The sequence below is a fragment of the Capsicum annuum genome, chromosome 12 (assembly GCF_002878395.1).
Source record: "Capsicum annuum cultivar UCD-10X-F1 chromosome 12, UCD10Xv1.1, whole genome shotgun sequence".
Taxonomy (NCBI): Eukaryota; Viridiplantae; Streptophyta; class Magnoliopsida; order Solanales; family Solanaceae; genus Capsicum; species Capsicum annuum.
Genome location: NC_061122.1, coordinates 18,485,598 through 18,505,149, shown reverse-complemented (window position 1 = coordinate 18,505,149; position 19,552 = coordinate 18,485,598). Strand labels below are relative to the sequence as shown.

The 19,552-nt window shown below is 35.5% G+C and overlaps 1 pseudogene; it reads right to left on the bottom strand.

Annotated features, from left to right (window-relative positions):
• Nucleotides 1-1,613: 1,613 nt before the first annotated feature.
• Nucleotides 1,614-5,487, bottom strand: LOC124885252 (annotated as a pseudogene).
• Between the last annotated feature and the right edge of the window lie 14,065 nt (nt 5,488-19,552).

Sequence of the window (19,552 nt, the reverse complement as noted above, 5' to 3'; positions counted from 1 at the left end):
AAGGCAGTATCAGTTCAGTTTTACTCAGTACTCAGTAATCTACGTAACCTCAGTACTATTCCATCAGTCTATGGAATTCAGTAAATCTCAGTATCAGTACAATTTAGTTCAGTATTCAGTTCAGACATCAGTAAACTCAGTCGGCTAACAGAACTCAGTAGCATTTAGTTAGTTAACAGAATTCAGTAGTGTTCCGCTAGTCATCGGAACTCAATAAACTCAGTCCATGTTCAGTTCAGTTAAATAGAACAATCAGTAACAGTTTAGTTAATTCTAGTATGAACTAGGAAATCAGTTCAGTGTCATTCAGTTGGGAGTAGGATTCAGCACCGTGCGAACCCAAGGATGGGAACTCACCTGCCAGTAAAGAGTGTAATTCTTAGATGCAGTCCTTGCGTTCCAGAACTATGTAGCCAGCATAGGTTGAGACATCAATACCTGTCAGTTGAGGGTAGACGAGGTGGCTTAACCTGTCAGATGAGGGTTCCCACCATTTTCATTAGAGTACCTGCCAGATGAGGGTCACTCACAGCTTGTCCTTACTAATGGCGTGGTATTGACACCCTTTCAATTAGCGCAGAGATTGGACCCCAGCTTAGCTATTATAGCATATTTGGGGAATGTCGGTTAGATAACTACTTCCCACAGTTTCAGTATCAGTCTCAGTAAAAGAACTCAGATAGTTCTTCAGGATATCAGGACTGTCATATACAGTTAACTCAGATACAGTATGGAACTCAGCTAGTTCTATCACATTTAGGACTGTCAGATACAGTCATTCATGCTATCAGTTATCAGAACTCATGTTATCAGATATATCAGTTATTAGAATTAAGTTATCATTTATGATATATTATCAGTAAATACATGTCATCAGTATTCATATTCAGTAGTCATGTTATCACGAGCTCAGTTTTAGGACTGTTATATACGGTCAATCAAATCAGTTCTTCATAATCAGAACTATCAGAAACAATCATTCCTTTATCAGTAATATAGTATCAGTATCCCAGTATTCAGTAATACAGCATCAGTTCCTCACTTATTAGTGAATTACATATCAATATCAGTAAACTTAGTCATTCAGTATCTCAATATGAGTAAACTCAATCATTCAGTATCTCAGCATCAGTAAACTCATGTTGTCAGTATTCAGACTCAGTAGTCAGTATCACCACGATTTTAGTTGCAGTTACGTATGTATGTATGTATTCTCACGTTCATATCAGTCAGCATTGTTTATGCATATAAAACCCTTTGCATTTAGCCTACCTCACTCGTATACTCAGTACATTCAGTCGTACTGACACATTCGCGCTATGGTGTTTTATTTGACGCCATAGGTACAGAGGCACGAGTTTCAGAGCAGCAGTAGCATTGTAGATTTCAGCAGTCAGTGCTCCTCTTCATTCGAGGACAATATTATTATTACTTTATTACAGTATTTCAGATTAGTTTTTCAGTTCATGAAGTTAGTTGGAGACATGTTCCTTCAACTCCTTATTCAGTTCAGTTAGAGGCTTTCGGACTAGATGTCAGATTAGATGTTCAGACTTCAGTATTTATGTTTCTTTTTGATATTGTTATACCATGTTTTTTAGATATGTATCAATATTGAACCTTATGGCCTTACAGCTCATGTTTCCGCATATTTTATGAGATATTATGCAGTTTACAGGTACAGATATCAGACATGGGTTAGCTTGTGGTCCTTCGGGGTCATGAGCACCGTGTTACACGAATCCATGGTTCCAGGTCATCTGTACCAGTACACAAAAATGCATTCAAATATTGGAGACCATCCTGCACATGTAGTCCAAGACTAAAAAGAACTCTCAAGTATGTAATAGAAAACTGACCTTTTGCAACGATGAAGCCACCAAGCACAAAGACTACCAGTAATGTGAGTGTTGAAAGAGTGTTAGCAACTACTTGAGTTCTTCCAAGTGCAACAACTAAACGGAAGAGAGACAGAGCCAAACAATGTAGAGCAAAAAATGCCAAAAATTGGCGAAAAAACCTGAAAAAAATCAAAGGTGCAAGAATGTAATTTTGCATTCATATAGTTCCTAAACTAATACTTATATAGGCACCATAAATTTTCACATTGACCAAATATCATGACTGATAAGCCTAACAATTACGCCACAAGATGTTTTGGTTGTTAGGAGTGAACTGAGAACACACCTACTTGTAGCAGGAGCAAACCCGATGGTGTAATAAGTAAGTATGATCCATATCAGCGATTCCACAAAAGAAAGGGGAATTCTTAAAAGAGAAATGGGAAGAGCGAAAGCCCAAGCTGGAAAAAACAAAGAATCTCTCTGTCTATAGAACACAGGAAGTCTGAGAATGGTGACTCCAAGCTCTGCCAGACCATTAAACATTAAATTGATGAAGCTAAAAAATAAGGCACCATAAAATTTGGCTCCATCTGCCATCTGACCAGGTTTCATATGCGCCCTAAAGAATACTGACATTACAGTTATCTGGAATGTCTTAAATATGTATAAGAAGGAATTCTGCTTCATCAATAGCCACTCCCTCGATAAGCACGCCTTGAAGAGTTCTTTGTTGGAGATACCATACTTCTTAGTAACCAGTGAAGCAGGATGGGCTTTGCTTTTCTCATAAGGAACTCCAAGGTCATCAGAAAGCTGTTGCCCAACACGAAAATCGTTAAAGCATTGTGCAAATTCAGCCACTGAAATATATTGGTAAGGTTCATTTTTCCTGGACCAATATTGTTCTTGGTCCTTTTGGGAAGTAACCTCTTGCAGAAAGTCAGAAACTCCTTTCCTTTCTGGGCATTTGAATCCAATACTCTCGAAAAACTCCAGGACATTCTCACGTGGTCCTTGGTAGATAATTTTTCCCTCAGAAATCAATATAATGTCATCGAAAAGATCATAGGTTTCTGGTGCAGGTTGAAGCAGAGAGATTATCATGGTTACATCCATGCTATGGACCATCTGCTTCATGTATTTCACAATTTGAAATGTGGTTGAGCTGTCGAGGCCAGTCGATATTTCATCCATGTAGAAAACTTTAGCAGGGCCAACCAACATTTCTCCTGCATTCAGACAAAAGCCAAAACATATTAAATGTTGTCACAGACACATGCATTAGAAGAAGCTCAGCAAACCGGACAGATGCTGGGGAGACAAGACACAAAGAACATTTATGTGATGCTCTTCCCTTGATTGACGTGACATTCTACATACCGTTTGTGAGCTGCTTTTTCTGTCCACCAGAGATACCCCTTCTCATATCATCACCGGCCATTGTATCAGCACATATATCCATCCCAAGTATCTGTATTTCACTTCAATAATCAGTTCTAGGTAGTTTGTATGTGCAGGAATTATTATGAGGGCAACCAAGAGTCTGACCTTAAGAACATAGTCTGTGACAAGACTAGATTCTTGCGCTGCAACAACAGTAGCTTTCAAAAATGCATCCAGCTGAGGATCAGGTTTGATTCCTGCATCTTTTTCACGCTTTGTAATTTCAGTAAGAATCTCATATCTTGTTCCAACTCCTAAGTAACGTCCTGAAAAATCCAACGTCTCTCTAACTGTCATCTCTCCGTGATGAATGTCATGCTGACTAATATAAGCACATGTCCTTTGAGGTATAAAGTGTGATAGTTCATGGCCACAATAACTGATACTTCCATTCACCTACAAGAATGTCACATTAGTAAAACACCACTTAATTAAAACTTTCAGGCCTTACATCGAAAGTTCAAAAGTCACTCACTCTTATGTCCTTATCTGAAACCGCGGCAAGTGCTTTTAGCAATGTAGATTTCCCAGCACCAGGAGGCCCAAAAAGTAGCGTTATCCTATAAAATGCAAGAACCACAGAATCAATAGGTGAGCTGCAATCTCCATAATGCCTGTCTCAACCATACTAAATAAGACTATATAAAGTGATTTACTAAAATCTTTCCGGTCCGTAAGTTTAACTCTAATAGAACTGTAGTCTGATGAACATACCTTGAGGGTCTTACGATTCCACTCACATCGTGTAGTATGTTGACCACCCTTTTCTTTGAGGGGATAATCTTGATCTTTTAAAGAAACCCCTGTGATATTTGAATTAAAAAAAAAAATCAATTCACCATTACATGTACCAAACTTTGTTAGCTAGTTTTCAACAATTACAATGAGAAAAAACATGAAATGAAAACATAAACAAGTACAATAAAACTACAAGGCATTGTTATCAATCTAATATCAATCTAACAACAACAACTTACCCAGTGTAATCCGAGTTAAACGAAATAGTACCTCTACAAAATTGATGGCAGCATTCCAGAGAGTAGGCAATGCTCTAGATCCAACAAATGCATCTTCATCAATACAAAGATGCTCAAATCGAACTTCAACTTTCGGAGTCTCAATTCCAACCCTGTTCAATGCAAATGTTGATCAACACTATAATTAACTAAGATATCATGACCTGAGCTGAGGCCCTGGCTGCGACGGGCATCCCGAACCACATAGGCCCGAGATACCCCTGTCTCTGCCCAACCCACGTCCGCTCTGGGCCCAGGACCACACGACTTTAAAACGCGTCACTAGTGAGTAAGACTTTCTTACTTATATACCCAGCATTCCTTCTGTGATTTGCCGATGTGGGACTCCTTCCTAAGTTGGGGTGTTACATACACCCCCTTACGGACTCAACGTCCTCGCTGAGGTTTGCCCCACCGAATGGGATTTTCCTAGACTCAGGACTGAGGTTTACCCCGTCTTACCGGGATTTGCCTACACTCAGTTTGAACTCTGGCCCACATCGACAGGGATGACACAGGAGCGGCTCTGATACCATTCTGTCACGACCCGAGCCGAGGCCCTGGCCGCGACGCATTTTAAAGCCGTGCAGGCCTGGGCCCAGAGCGGACAATATCACTAGTGGGTTGGGTAGAGAAAGGGGTATCTCGGGCCTGTGTGGTTCGGGATGCTCGTCGCGGCCAAGGCCTCAGCTCGGGTCGTGACATAAAATCAAGTAAATTTGTTACTATATTTTTTTTCTATTTACTCACGTATATATCCTGTCTCTGTATGTATGAAGGAATTTTTCATTATCTTCTTCAACAGATTTAAGAACAGCTTCTAAGATTTTTTTCCTATCATGTAATCCAAGATGGGCAAGATCAATTTCATGATAATTTGTCTCTCCATCTTCCAACGTTTGTCTCAAAATCCCTTTCCTCAGCCTATCATAAGTAGGAAGTCTTTCAATGGCAGCCCATTTGAGCTCTTGTTCATCGTCAATTTCCCTTGTACTTCTCTAAAAAATATCACCTCTTGGTGCAGTAAACATGTCACGACCCGAACCGGGGCCCTGGCCGTGACGAGTATCCCGAACCATAAAGGCCTGAAACACCCCTATCTGTCTGGTAGTCATGCACATAATTCATATGATAAAAAAAATGCGGAAGATAAACAATATTACAGAAACATGGTCAGGAATCATACGAAAGTAATAATGGGGAATAATGTCCCACAATCTTAACACAATATCTCTATAACGTCTGCGAAATCTCTACTACATGACTGAAACAAATATCTATCTGAAAACTGGGACAACGCCCCCAGTAGACCCAAAACTAATAAATGATAAATGAAACTGTTAGATATCAGGACTTCCGAAATATAAAAGGCTCACCAAGTGACTCTATGAATCTGTCTGAGGAAATCTACTGATTTTCTGGACCCCTAGACTGTGCCTTCGAACCTGGGAGGGAAGGGAGTCAATACAAAAGTACTGGTACGCAGAGATATCAAAACAAAACATAATATTTTTACAAAATATAGTTGATAACCATTATAAAGCAGTTTCATATCAAATCATTTGAAAACATATGGGCGTAATGTAATTGTTTTCAACAACAATGCAATGCAGCTGAGCTAGGTGGAATACCTTACATATCATATTTACACTAACTGTCAAACCTCGATTGCCGCCGAGATTAGAGTATAAGTGAGGGGAAGACACACAAAATCACACAACAGGGTGTCTCGACCCAATGGTAGTGCACAAGATCACAAAGCAGGGCTCCTAACCATAATCCCAATTTGGGAATGACATAAAGTCAGGTACGCAAGATCACAAAGCATGGTACCAAGTTCCCATGTCGGCAAACACGGTTTTCAGTGATGAGCCCTTACACTCAAACGCCTTCTTCGGACATCCACCTATCTCATGTAAAATCAATGCATTCAAATTTCATCTGATTCAATCACATATCATATTCTGTAGGGTATCGTCATACCCGACTTGCAAGCCATCAATATCACATCATTACTTCATGCAACCATTATATTCATCATATTTCAACATAGTAACCCTCTCCTTGCAAGTCGAAAATCATATCCACTTTTAAAATAGTTCATGTCATGCTTGTCAAGATGATTTCAAATAATTCACATTATATGAAAATTTCAAACAATTTCATATCAAGAGAGGGGTTTCATATAATTCATGCTCTCAAGTTAACATCTTTTGAATCACAAGCATATGCATATATAATATATCAAATCACTTCGAAAATATGCCTAAAGACCAAATCAATATCATAAAGATGCTTGAACCATGTTTATATTCATAATTTCAAAACTCCCATTTTTAAAACATGAATTTTTAAGCCCATGAGATTTTTGAGATAACCCCACGTACCTCTATATGCGAATATGATAGGTGCTTCTTGAAGTCTACGTTGCGGGAATTTCAAATCTTCAATTTGTTTTGAAAACCCATGGTTGAATCTTGAGTTATTAGGGTTTTTATTTTGAAACCCTAAGGGGTGTTCTTGAGAAAAAATTTGAGAAAAGGATTACATTTTGATGAACTGGGGGTAAATATGGTTGTATAGACGAAATTTGGGTGAGGTGAAATGACTAAAATGCCTCTAAGAAAATAAACAAATTCGAAACTGTCCCTCAGTTGACAAGCTGACAGGCTGAAGTAAAATGAGTATAACTCCTTACTCAGATGTTGGATTTGGATGAAACCAGTTGCATTGGAAAGAATACTCAAAGATCTTTCATTTGATAGGTAGCATATCTCCCATTACATTATATTTAGAGAGTTATGATCGTTTGAAGTTGACCCTGAAATGCTGAAAATTTTGGCAATAGGCTATGCGTTTTGCTACTGTTTTGAAATCCAAATGCATCCTTATGCGTTCCTAAAAATTTCAAAACTTATCCTAGATGTACTATGAACTTGCCCGATCGTAACGCAACTTGAAAATCTAAAAAGGAATATCGGAAAGGTTGAAAAGTTGTATCCTGAAGATTGCCAGCTAAAATGACTCTAAGTCCTAATTACACTTGGAAAAATATTCTAGTTGTTAGCCCCTCAAACATAACACTAAAAATGAAATCGACTCGAGAATTTTACGGGGCATTACGATAGGAGTGATTACCACATATATGTTAATAAAGAATAATTCAGTTCGGGTCTATATACGTAGGAACGACGGTCTAAACTCTAGCCCGAAAATATGGGGTGTTACATTTTCTCCCCCTTGGGATCATTCGTCCTCGAATGATGGGTAGGAACATATTGAAGCTTAGAGGTATGGAATAACGCGGACATGATATGTTTCTCTAAGAAAGAATAAACTGATCTGAAACATGACTATAAGACTGGAACTACTGATGTTCTAATTTCTTATACCGGATGATGCATGGAATACACGACTGAAGCTATTCATAAGCTTAGTTCTCATAATGAACATGCATACCTGATGTATGGATTTGTTACTGAGTTGTTATCATGAACGCATAACTAAATACACTGATAAGCTGAACTTTTTCTATTGGAAATGCATTTCTAATACATGCATATCTGACTGAACTGACGTATGAATGTATGACTGAATACGGAATGATAACTGGTTCGGAACTTGTAATAAGAATCTATGCATGCAACTGAATGGGGTATCTCCCCCTTGGGACCCTATTTCCCTCTATGAATGCTCAATTCACTAAGATGCTCAGAAAACTGAGGTGATGCACTAGGCACCTACAAATTTAATCATAACTAAACATCTGGAATCTGAATAGTACATGATGTATGAATTGAGCTATACTCGCAAATACTAGTATACTCTATCTTGGAATAGTAACATATCTGAGATTTTTGGGTAGCATGATTAAATAAAGAGATGAGAAAACAAGTCATGCGAATCTGACTGCTAAACTGATTTGCTGGCCACATAGACCGAACTATACTGGAAACTTATACTCAATCTGGAGTATCTCTTCAATACTCTTACTAAAGAAGTTCTAGCAGTAATAGGGAGCCACGAATCTTGGGTATGGATTACACGAGACATCCAACTGAGGAAATCACAACATTTACTCTACTCTGCAGTCTGGAATATAGACATATAACTCATAAATCAGGATAGAATTACCAATCCTTAGTCAATGCGACTTCTTACTTTCAAGCTTAGCACACTTCTTGAGTATCCCTTAGCTTACTATTCTCCTTAATTACCATACTCATTGATTCAAGTTATAATCCTTATAAATTTTTCTACTAGTGTCTAAAGTAGCTTAAATCCATTCACGGTGATCAAGCCTAATTTTAAATCACAAAATAAAACATGCTACACCACGATACTAGTCTAAACCATATGATTCAGTCTTCTGTATCCTCTTTAGAGATCACACCCTAAGCATAACGTGCCTTACCACTTCAACGACCAGCTCTGAACTCTTACTATGGATTTACTAGAGCATATTGTGTCCCTCTACTTAAATCCCAACATGTCATTCAAGCCTATCTTTATAACCACATATGACCTCCAAGGCAAATATCCATAAGGACATACTTCACATATTCTCTAAACCACTATCAATATAACTCCCACGCGCTACCCCAAGAACATACACACACAAATTCTCACTAACCATCACATATATCAAAGATTTAGCCCCAAACTTACTTAACACTTAAGGCCTTATCTAAAACAAGCATACTATGCTTTTTATCAACAGGAAAACATTTACTCCTCACAACCATCCTCACATAAGAAGGAGTCACAAAATGCTAAAAGATAAGATTTTGAAGCATAAAAGGGTATTTTATATGAAACTTAACACTTAACTGAGGCATTAGGAATAGCAAATCAACATTCGGGATTTATCAAAGCAATCTGAATTTAGGGTATTCATGGCTATAAGCTGAATCTCGCCAATCATTTGGCGTAAAACATGAGTTATGGAGACTGAGCATACTATTGGGCGCAAACATATATTTCATGAGCTGCATGACCTCAATTTGGAGTTTGTAACATATGGAATGTAATTCCAACTACTGAATGAACTGGAACTCTTCATTTTAGAACTGGAAGAGTACATAATTCTCTATCACAAGCATGATCATGAACAACGATTATCGAACTGACATGTAAGGCATGAGTATGTATTGGGATCACTGAAAAATACTAAGATAGGAATGGGTTAAGATTCACCCTCACTTTCTGATGTTCTAAACCATACTGCATCACAACTAGAATCTGAGAGCCTTACTTGGTCATTCGTGCTGTCATCTCCCCCTTAGCTTCAAGTCATCATCTAGAGTTTGGGAGATCATTTACCAGATTCTAACTAAACTACACTTACTGCACTCTAAGGTCTGAAAAAAATGACAATACATGCATATCATAGAACTTAACCCGAATGACTACCTTCCGGGATACACTCTATCTTTCCTAGCCACTAATAGTCATAGTATAATGCTTGCACACTTATTCTATCGGTTCAACCTTCAAAAGTCAAGCTTAGATTCTAACACTTAACATGGATATCACCGAGCCTTTGATGAACCATACCACTTCCATCCTAGCATACCATTATTGCTTCGCCAAACTTATATCTCTCTACCATGAGAATCGAGATCACATCAAAAGGCTCAACACTATCAATCAAGGCTCCTTAACTTGGCTATCTAGAACACTATATACCATCTAACTAGTCTTTTTCTAACTAGCAACTCAACGGTACCACTAGTCACACGCAACATATAATAGTCTTAGAGAAATGCCACAACTCCATGTCACCTTGGGCATACTTACACACCATACCTACAACATTATACTTCATTATGAATCAACTCAAACTTAAGCCATTTCATACACCATTCAAGCCTATTAGATCACTTTCATATAACTAGCATCATTAATCAAGAAATCATTACATCCACCTTTATGGACTTTAACTGTTCAAAACTTAATGTCTAGTGCTAAACATGATTTTACAACCCAACCTTACACATGATTCTCACTTGGAAACCATGAAATAAACATCAAGAAACACTAGTACACTAGAACTTCATAACCACAATAATCAATATTGACCTTACGGTCTTCCTTATCATAACTCATTAGCATGTACTATTTTAACACATCAAGCCTACTAAATTCAAAACATACATCATTAATTTCATGCCACTATTTTTACTACCACATTCTACACTTGAATTCAAGCCTATAGTTTAGCGTCAATCATCTACCACCGATGACGAGTGAAACATAATATGCTAGTCCATAAAATTGACACATTCTATTCAAACACCTCAAAATTCACTACATACCTTCTCACAAGTTGTACTAGTTTACAACTACCAACGAAAAGAAATTCAAGGGGTAAAGTCACATAATAGACATGACCAACCTTAATCTTATATTATAACCCCATACAATCTTTTATACTTATACAGATTTCTCACCTCATACTTACTCACTCAATCATACATTTAGACTACCTTAAATTTCCACAACAACCATGAGTCTATAATTATAACTTGCTGGCTAGTATAGCCGTTTTTCACACTTCAAGCAACCGACAAATCACCCTGACTAACAACTCCTTCTCTACCTTTTACTAACTAACACACAAGGATGAATTACCTCATTACCAACTCCATCCCATGAAAACAGATTTAGCTGCACATAAGTTAAACCAACACAAGAACAACAAGTTGGACAACAAGTTGCTAGTGAATCGAAATAGGCCTCACACCGCTTCACTAGACTCTGATTTTGTATTTTTGAAACGAAAAATGAGATGAATAACAAGACAACTATGCTAGTGAATCAAAAGAGCCCCACACGACTTCACTAGACTTAAAATTTTTTTTTTTATATAATTTGTTTTTCAAGAAAAACACCATGATAACAAGATTACATATTACAAGAGATAGAAAATTGACACATAATATTTAATGGTCTAAGAATACATATCTTACTCTGTATAAATAAAAATCTGAGTAAGACACTTCCCCCATGGACTACCATACCATACACACGTGCTACTAGCTACCACTTTAGTTTATCACTATAAAGGGGTAAATCATCCTCAACATCGATTATTCAACTAAAATATTCATTTACATAAAAATCACCCTCACTCTGACTTCTAACTTTGTGACTTCACATTACTAACTTCTTGGTCTAATTTCATTACCGATAGGTCATGACAACAATACTTTAACTTATGCTACTATTCGGGTGGAAATATAGTTCCAACATTCTGCTATACATCATCCACATCTATATCCAGATTTTTGAGAGGGACTAGATGCATTTAATACCTTAAGTTGGAAAGCACGATTCTATCAGGATCAATGTTTACATCAGAATCAACACATATTGAAGCACTAACAGACTCCTCTCGAGTCTTTGCATAATTTTTTTAAAATTTTATATGGCTCAATCGGAAAGGACTATATCATGTAGATTCTAAACTTTTTGCACTTGAATCACCCCAATAATGGGACATGTCTGAGAATATCAGAGTAAGGAAAGAATTTAGGATGACTATTACTTTCGTATGGGCAATGCCATAGCATGAATTTGAGTATAAAAGGGGAATATTCTGACTCTATTGTACAAACTAGAACGTGAAGAAAGAGAGACATTCCTAAAACCCTAGTAGCCTCCTGCTTATAAGTGTGGCGCGCTACACACCCATAAACAAGACTCTACCCGACTCGATTTCGCAGACACCCTAGGACCATGAACCGTGCTCTGATACCAAGTTTGTCACGACCCGAACCGGGCCCCTGGCCATGATGAGTATCTCGAACCATAAAGGCCCGAAATACCCCTATTTGTCTGGTAGTCATGCATATAATTTATATGATAAAAAAATACTAAAGATAAACAATATTACAGAAACATGGTCAAGAATCATACGAAAGCAATAATGGGGAATAATGTCTCACAATCTCAACATAACATCTCTATAACGTCTGTGAAATCTCTACTACATGATTGAAATAAATATCTATCTGAAAACTGGGACAAGGTCCCCAGTAGACCCAAAACTAATAAATGATAAATGAAACTGCTAGATATCAGGCCTTTCAAAATATAGAAGGCTCACCAAGTGACTCTATGAATCTATTTGAGGAAATCTATTGATTTTCTGGACCCCTAGACTGTGCCTCCGAACCTGGGAGGGAAGGGGGTCAATACAAAAGTACTGTTACGCAGAGATATCAAAACAAAATATAATATTTTTACAAAATATAGTTGAGAGCCATTATAAAGCAGTTTTATATCAAATCATTTGAAAACACATGGGCATAATGCAATTGTTTTCAACAACAATGCAATGCAACTGAGCTAGGTGGAATACCCTACATATCACATTTACACCAACTGTCAAACCTCGGTTGCTGCTAAGATTAGAGTATAAGTGAGGGGAAGATACACAAATCACACAGCAGGGTGTCTTGACCTAATGGTAGTGCACAAGATCACAAAGCAGGGCTTCTAACCATAATCCCAATTTGGGAATGACATAAAGTCAGGTACGCAAGATCACAAAGCATGGTACCAAGTTCCCATGTCGGCAAACACGATTTCCAGCGATGAGCCCTTACACTCAAATGCCTTCTTCGGGCATCCACCTATCTCATGTAAAATCAATGCATTCAAATTTTATCTGATTCAATCACATATCATATTTTGTAGGGTATCGTCATACCTCACTTGCAAGCCATCAATATCACATTATTACTTCATGCAACCATTATATTCATCATATTTCGACATAATAACCCTCTCCTTACAAGTCAAAAATCATATCCACTTTTAAAATAGTTCATGTCATGCTTGTCAAGATGATTTCAAACAATTCACATCATATGAAAATTTCAAACAATTTCATATTAAGAGAGGGGTTTCATATAATTCATGCTCTCAAGTTAACATCTTTTGAATCACAAGCATATGCATATATAATATATCAAATCACTTCGAAAATATGCCTAAAGACCAAATCAATATCATAAAGATGCTTGAACCATGTTTATATTCATAATTTCAAAACTCCCATTTTTAAAACATGAATTTTTAAGCCCATGAGATTTTTGAGATAACCCCACGTACCTCTATATGTGAATATGATAGGTGTTTCTTGAAGCCTACGTTGCGGGAATTTCAAATCTTCAATTTGTTTTGAAAATCCATGGTTGAATCTTGAGTTATTGGGATTTTTCTTGAGAGAAAATTTGAGAAAAGAATTATATTTTGATGAATTGGGGGCTAAATATGGTATTATAAACAAAATTTGGGTGAGGTGAAATGACTAAAATACCCCTAAGAAAACAAACAAATTCAAAACTGTCCCTCAGTTGATAAGTTGACGGACTAAATTAAAATGGGTATAAATCCTTACTCAGCTGTTGGATTTGGATGAAACCAGTTGCATTAGAAAGAATACTCAAAGATCTTTTATTTGATAGGTAGAAGCTCTCCCAGTTCATTATATTCAGAGAGTTATGATTGTTTGAAGTTGACACTGAAATGCTGAAAACTGGGCAATAGGCTATGTGATAGGAGTGATTACCACACGTATGTTAATAAAGAATAATTTAGTTCGGGTCTATATACGTAGGAACAATGGTCTAAACTCTAGCCCGAAAATAAGGGGTGTTAAAATATTTCTTGGAAACCATCTGAAGCCCGACTCCTTGTACTTATCGATCCAAAACTCATCCTCGGTCCACCCCTACTCATGGACCGTTTGCTCAGTGACTTGATCAGATCATCCTCCATTTTGTTCCTTTTTGAAAGATCCTAGCTTTTTGTGCTTTAATAAGTCATCAAAAATCTTTTCAATGACCTATGTTAACGAGATATCTATCTAATCCAATCGATGTTACTGTCTCCAAGAACTCAAAAACAAAAAAGGACACCTTAAATCATTTGTTTCAATGAACTCTCTGTGTCATCCATAAAAGATTGAAATGAATTCGATTGTATCCCATGGTAAAATCTCTCTGATGAACATCTTGACGATGCTTCGATTCTAACATCAGTCATTTTCTTACATTGGTGATATATGGCCCTTTACTTCCATCTATTTTCATCATATTAAGCTGTTCTTGCCGATTCACATGGGATTTTACGTGCACTTTCCTATTTTCTTAACGCGATATCTATTCAATACAATTATCTTCATATAATTGCATATATAGTTCTAATGCAACAGTAAATTAAACAAAAAATTTCACATTATTACTAAAAAAAAAGTAAGAAACTAAAAGACTCCTATAATGCAGGAGATAGAGAGATTTTTTTCAATTTTTTTTTGTAAGAACTTTATGTGGTTGGTTAGTGATGAGATGAACACACTTAAATATAGTAGTAACACATGGTAGAGCGTTTTAGTAGTTTTTTTTTTGTGAATACATAAGTGTTATTACAACATGCATCTGAGGGTTATTAGTTTATTATTGTTATATATGTATTTACATTATAATGAATGTCTATCAAGATCTACTTTGATATCTATTAGGATTTGAAGCATCTGTCTTTACTTAAACTAGGAGTAAATTTCCCCTATTCCTTCGTTGTAATACACACATCAAGATCCCTCAAGAGAAGAAATAAGAATCACTCTCTCTATTCTCTCTACTCTTCTTTATTCTTATTTATTTTATAACACGTTATCAACACGATGCTCTGACCAACTGAGGTGAGATTATAAATCTGAAGGATTTCAAGGTTAGTAATTTTTTATGTTATATTTTTTTTGCTACTACTAATAAATTATTATTGGATTTGTGGAAAAATAATTGGTTTGGAACCATTCATGTTTTAAATTTATTACTCAAGAACAATATTATCAAAAGGGATGATAATATGTTGGGTTTAAATCCCATCAATTTATACCTAAGACACCTTTATATGGGTAAGACGTTGAGTTTGATCTCAATGCACCATATTGATGATATTATGATGACTAAGGCAAAATAATGGATGTTTGATGAAAAGTTATGAAATATGACCCATTGAATATGCTTCATTCCATGAAGTGAATGTGGTAGCAATATATGATAAGTTTGAAATATGACAACTTACTTCATTCTTGAGGTGTATGTGGTAGCAGTGCATAATATGTCTAAAAGAAGACAAATGATTGAATGCACGAATATACGTGTGGAGGGACAATATGATAATGATCATCAAAAGTGATGATATTTTCGTACGCGTATTATGATCATAAGATATGTTAGAGAAAAACTCTCTAGATCATATGTATGCCTCAATTTGCTCCTGAAGTAGCAATATCATGACAGAGGTTATTAGCTATCAAAATTTGGTAGGCTTAAGGCACAATTATATTCCATTCCTAGGGAATGAGTATTTTGATTGTTTCAATACAAACGTGCACTTGATTGTGATGGTATCGCAACTCATCTCCGAAAGAGATAGAATAACTGAGAAGATAATTTTAAAATCTACTTCTAAAGTAGTAAATCTAAAATTTATTCATGTAATAGTAAATATGAAATTTACTAAAGAAAAAAAAAATACATGTCATGGTAAACTTGGAGTTTACTAATATAAAAGTTCATAAGTTGACATGAACTATTGGGACATCCCATAGATGTGCATATTAAGTATTAAATACATATTGAAGAATTCAAAAATTCTTCTTGAGATTTTAATTTTGCTTGTTCTCATGATAAGTTGGTTGGACCAACTAATTTTGAGATTGGATCCCTTAAAATCTGAAAAGTATAAAAGGTGAATAAAGGCACGTTCACCTATCATGTGATATGTTGAAAAGATGCATCAATAAGATGATCACAAGTACATTCATGGTCAACCTACGTTTGACATTCATAAAGTTACTTGTTCAATATAAATTGAGCATAATTTTTAGATTGTGTAATCAAGATAATTCATCTTGATGATGATGGTTTAACATTGAATGCCTTCCATAAATAGCTGAACTATTACTAATGAGAACAAAGTTTCATGTATTGATATGAAATATGATATATAGCATACAATAGAAATTGTAAGCATTAGACCAATATATTATGATTATTTCTTTCCTCTCAATTGGTTTAAGGTCAGGAACCAACTATTCCATCGAATAGTTTTAATGTGCGGTATACGATTAATAAATATATCATGATGCACAAAGTGGATTCCTCAAAGAAGATGGAGGATGTATGTTAGTTTTCCTAACATAAGGGGGAGATTATAAGCAACTATAAAATATGTTAGGAATTATCATCAGATCCTCATTCAAAAGATAATTCAAGTCAAATGCCGAAAGCATCTCATAATTAGCTGCAAGTGCTCCTATTTTGTGTCCTTAAAAGATAAAGTCTATGCTTGCGTGAATCATGATAGACCAATTGGTTCCAAATGAAATAATTTTTTTAAAAAATAAGGAGCAAATAATCATAATAAGAAGGTAATGTGGTTTTGAAGATCCCACGACATAATACTTCATGAAACCTATGAGAGGTTCGTGTACCTGAAATAATAAAGTGATGAGATCCCAAAATGTTATGTCACATAGTGAACCGATACAAAATGATATATCATCGATAATATCTTTGATATAATATTGGCTTAATATTGTAAAAGATTACGAGGATTCGAATTCTACGTTTATTTAAGCATGCTGACGTAGAAACATTTATCAAGTGACCTGAAAGGATGCATTTTGGTAAACGTAAAACTTATTTGATTTGCAGTCCAAAAACTTGAAGATGTCACACTTGACATGTTGGATATTGTTACTTGACAAACATCCATATGAAAATCCCTAAAGGATTCAAAATGCCTGAAGCATATAAAGTTTCTGAAAAACTTTTTATTATCCTCATAAGATATAATTTGATGATTTGAGTATCATTGAAGCTTTTGGAGAGTTTTCAAAAGCAGTAGAGTGTTTGCTTCAATGAGAAACATGCAAAAATTGAATAAGGATCTATTTCGACCTTAAGAAAAGAATGAGGAAATCCTTGGTTATGAAGTACCATATCTTAGTGCAATTGATGCACTAACGTATCTTGCAAATACTACAAGGCCTGATATAGCCCTTTTTAAGTTAATTTGTTAGCAAGCTTGCAGTCCCGATCTTATTGGTCATGATGATTTTGGGTACTTATCTGACCTACATAAAGCTCGGTCTCAAATAGGCTATGTGTTCATATGTGGTGATACTGCAATATCTTAGAGATATACAAAGCAGTCTATCGTAGCCACTTTATCGAATCATGCTGAGATAATAGCTAGTCATGAAGCAAGCCGATAATGTGTATGATTGAGGTCCATGATACATCTCATTTGAGAAAAATATGGTGTAAAATATGACAATCTACCCATAATTTTATACGGAGATAATGCATCATGCATAACACATTTTAATGGAGGACTCATCAAAAGAGATAGAACGAAGCACACTTTATCAAAGCTTTTTTATACATATGAGCTACAAAAAAAATGGTGATATTAACATACAACAGATTTGTTTAAGTGATAATGTGGCTGATTTATTCACCAAGTCTCCTTCAATTGCAACTTTCAAGAAGATGGTGCACAAGATCGGGATGCAAAAGTTCAAGGATGTTCTCATTAGTGGGAGCAAATAAGCGTTGTACTCTTTTTCCCTTTCAAGGTTTTGTCCCAATGGGTTTTCTTGTAAGGTTTTTAATGAGGCAGCCTATATGCGTATTGTTAGAGATGTGTACTCTTTTTCTTGTACTAAATTTTTTTTTCCACTAGGTTTTTTCTAGTAAGGTTTTAACGAGGCACATTATCTATCTAGACATCCAAGGGGGAGTGTTATAAATATACTTACATTATAACGAATGTCTATCAAGATCTATCAAGATCTACTTTGATATCTATTAGGATTTGAAACATTTTATTTTACTCAAACTAGGAGTAAATTTTCCTTGTTCCTTCGTAGTAATACACACATCAAGATCCCTCAAGAGAAGAAATAAGAATCACTCTCTCTATTCTCTCTACTCTTCTTTATTCTTTCTTGTTTTATAACAATTATGGAATATTATGCAGTAATTAATTTAAAGTAATGTGAGAATGAGGATATCATTTTACGAATTCACCCCTTAAAAACTTCTTGGCAACTTTACAAACAAGTGTATGTGAAAAATTTCAAAAAGAATTAATTTCAAGGACAATAAGAGAAAAATTCAAGTAATCCTTTCTTGATTTAGTAAGGTGATAAATTAATATGGGAAAACTATTTTTAGTAAGATGACCAACTAATATGGAATGGGGAATTAAAGATGTTTGGGGTTTAGGTAATTTTTCCTAAGCATGAGGGTAGTTGAAGTTCCTATTAGAAGTGGTACTCCCTCCGTGTCATATTATTTGACACGTTTGTCTTTTGCAAAACTTGAGAAATTAATGAGGGGTACAAATTATCTACTATGACCCTATTAAACTTATATATTAAATATTGTCATTACCTATTGGAGTTAATTACTCTCCCATTCAATTACTAAGAGTAAAGTTAAAAAAAAAATATTCCAATTATCTCTTGAATGTGTGAATCATTACATATAATTTTGTTTTTAAACATGCCGATTATTTTAGCACAAGATTATATGTAATGGTTCCATATAAATGTATGAACCGTTACATATAAATTCTTGAATTGATAGAGAGATAAACTAAGTTGGAATATGTAAAAATAGAGTTAAAGGCAACTGAATTAGGTCTGATCGAGTTTTTTTTTTTCTAGAATTGAGTGATATGAACAAGAAATAATAATAGCCAATGAAAGTAAAATTATTCGATAATATCAAGACCTAAAAAATGGAAGGTGAGGATAGTGCTGGGTTCAAAATCGTGAGGGCGTCATGTGGAAGCTCATAATTTGCAAACAGTGATAATACAAATGACAAAAACAATACTAAAAAGACATATTATTACTATGATTCGGTCAAACGAACTACATATGAAAAACTAATAATGGAAAACGTAAAATCAATTGGGAGAAAATCTGCTCTAAACAAAACTCTCAAACGACTATATTGTGGATGCTATTGTGTTATAACTTGAGAAGAGAGATTTTCTATAGAGTTACAAAACCTTCTTCTAAGAAAGAATAAACCTAATAGAAATTTAATAGGAAAGAAATCTTTTTTTACTACTGTAACGCCCCGATTTTCTGAACCGAAATGCTACACGGTGCCCATGACCCTGAAGGACCACAAACTAACCCATGACTTATAT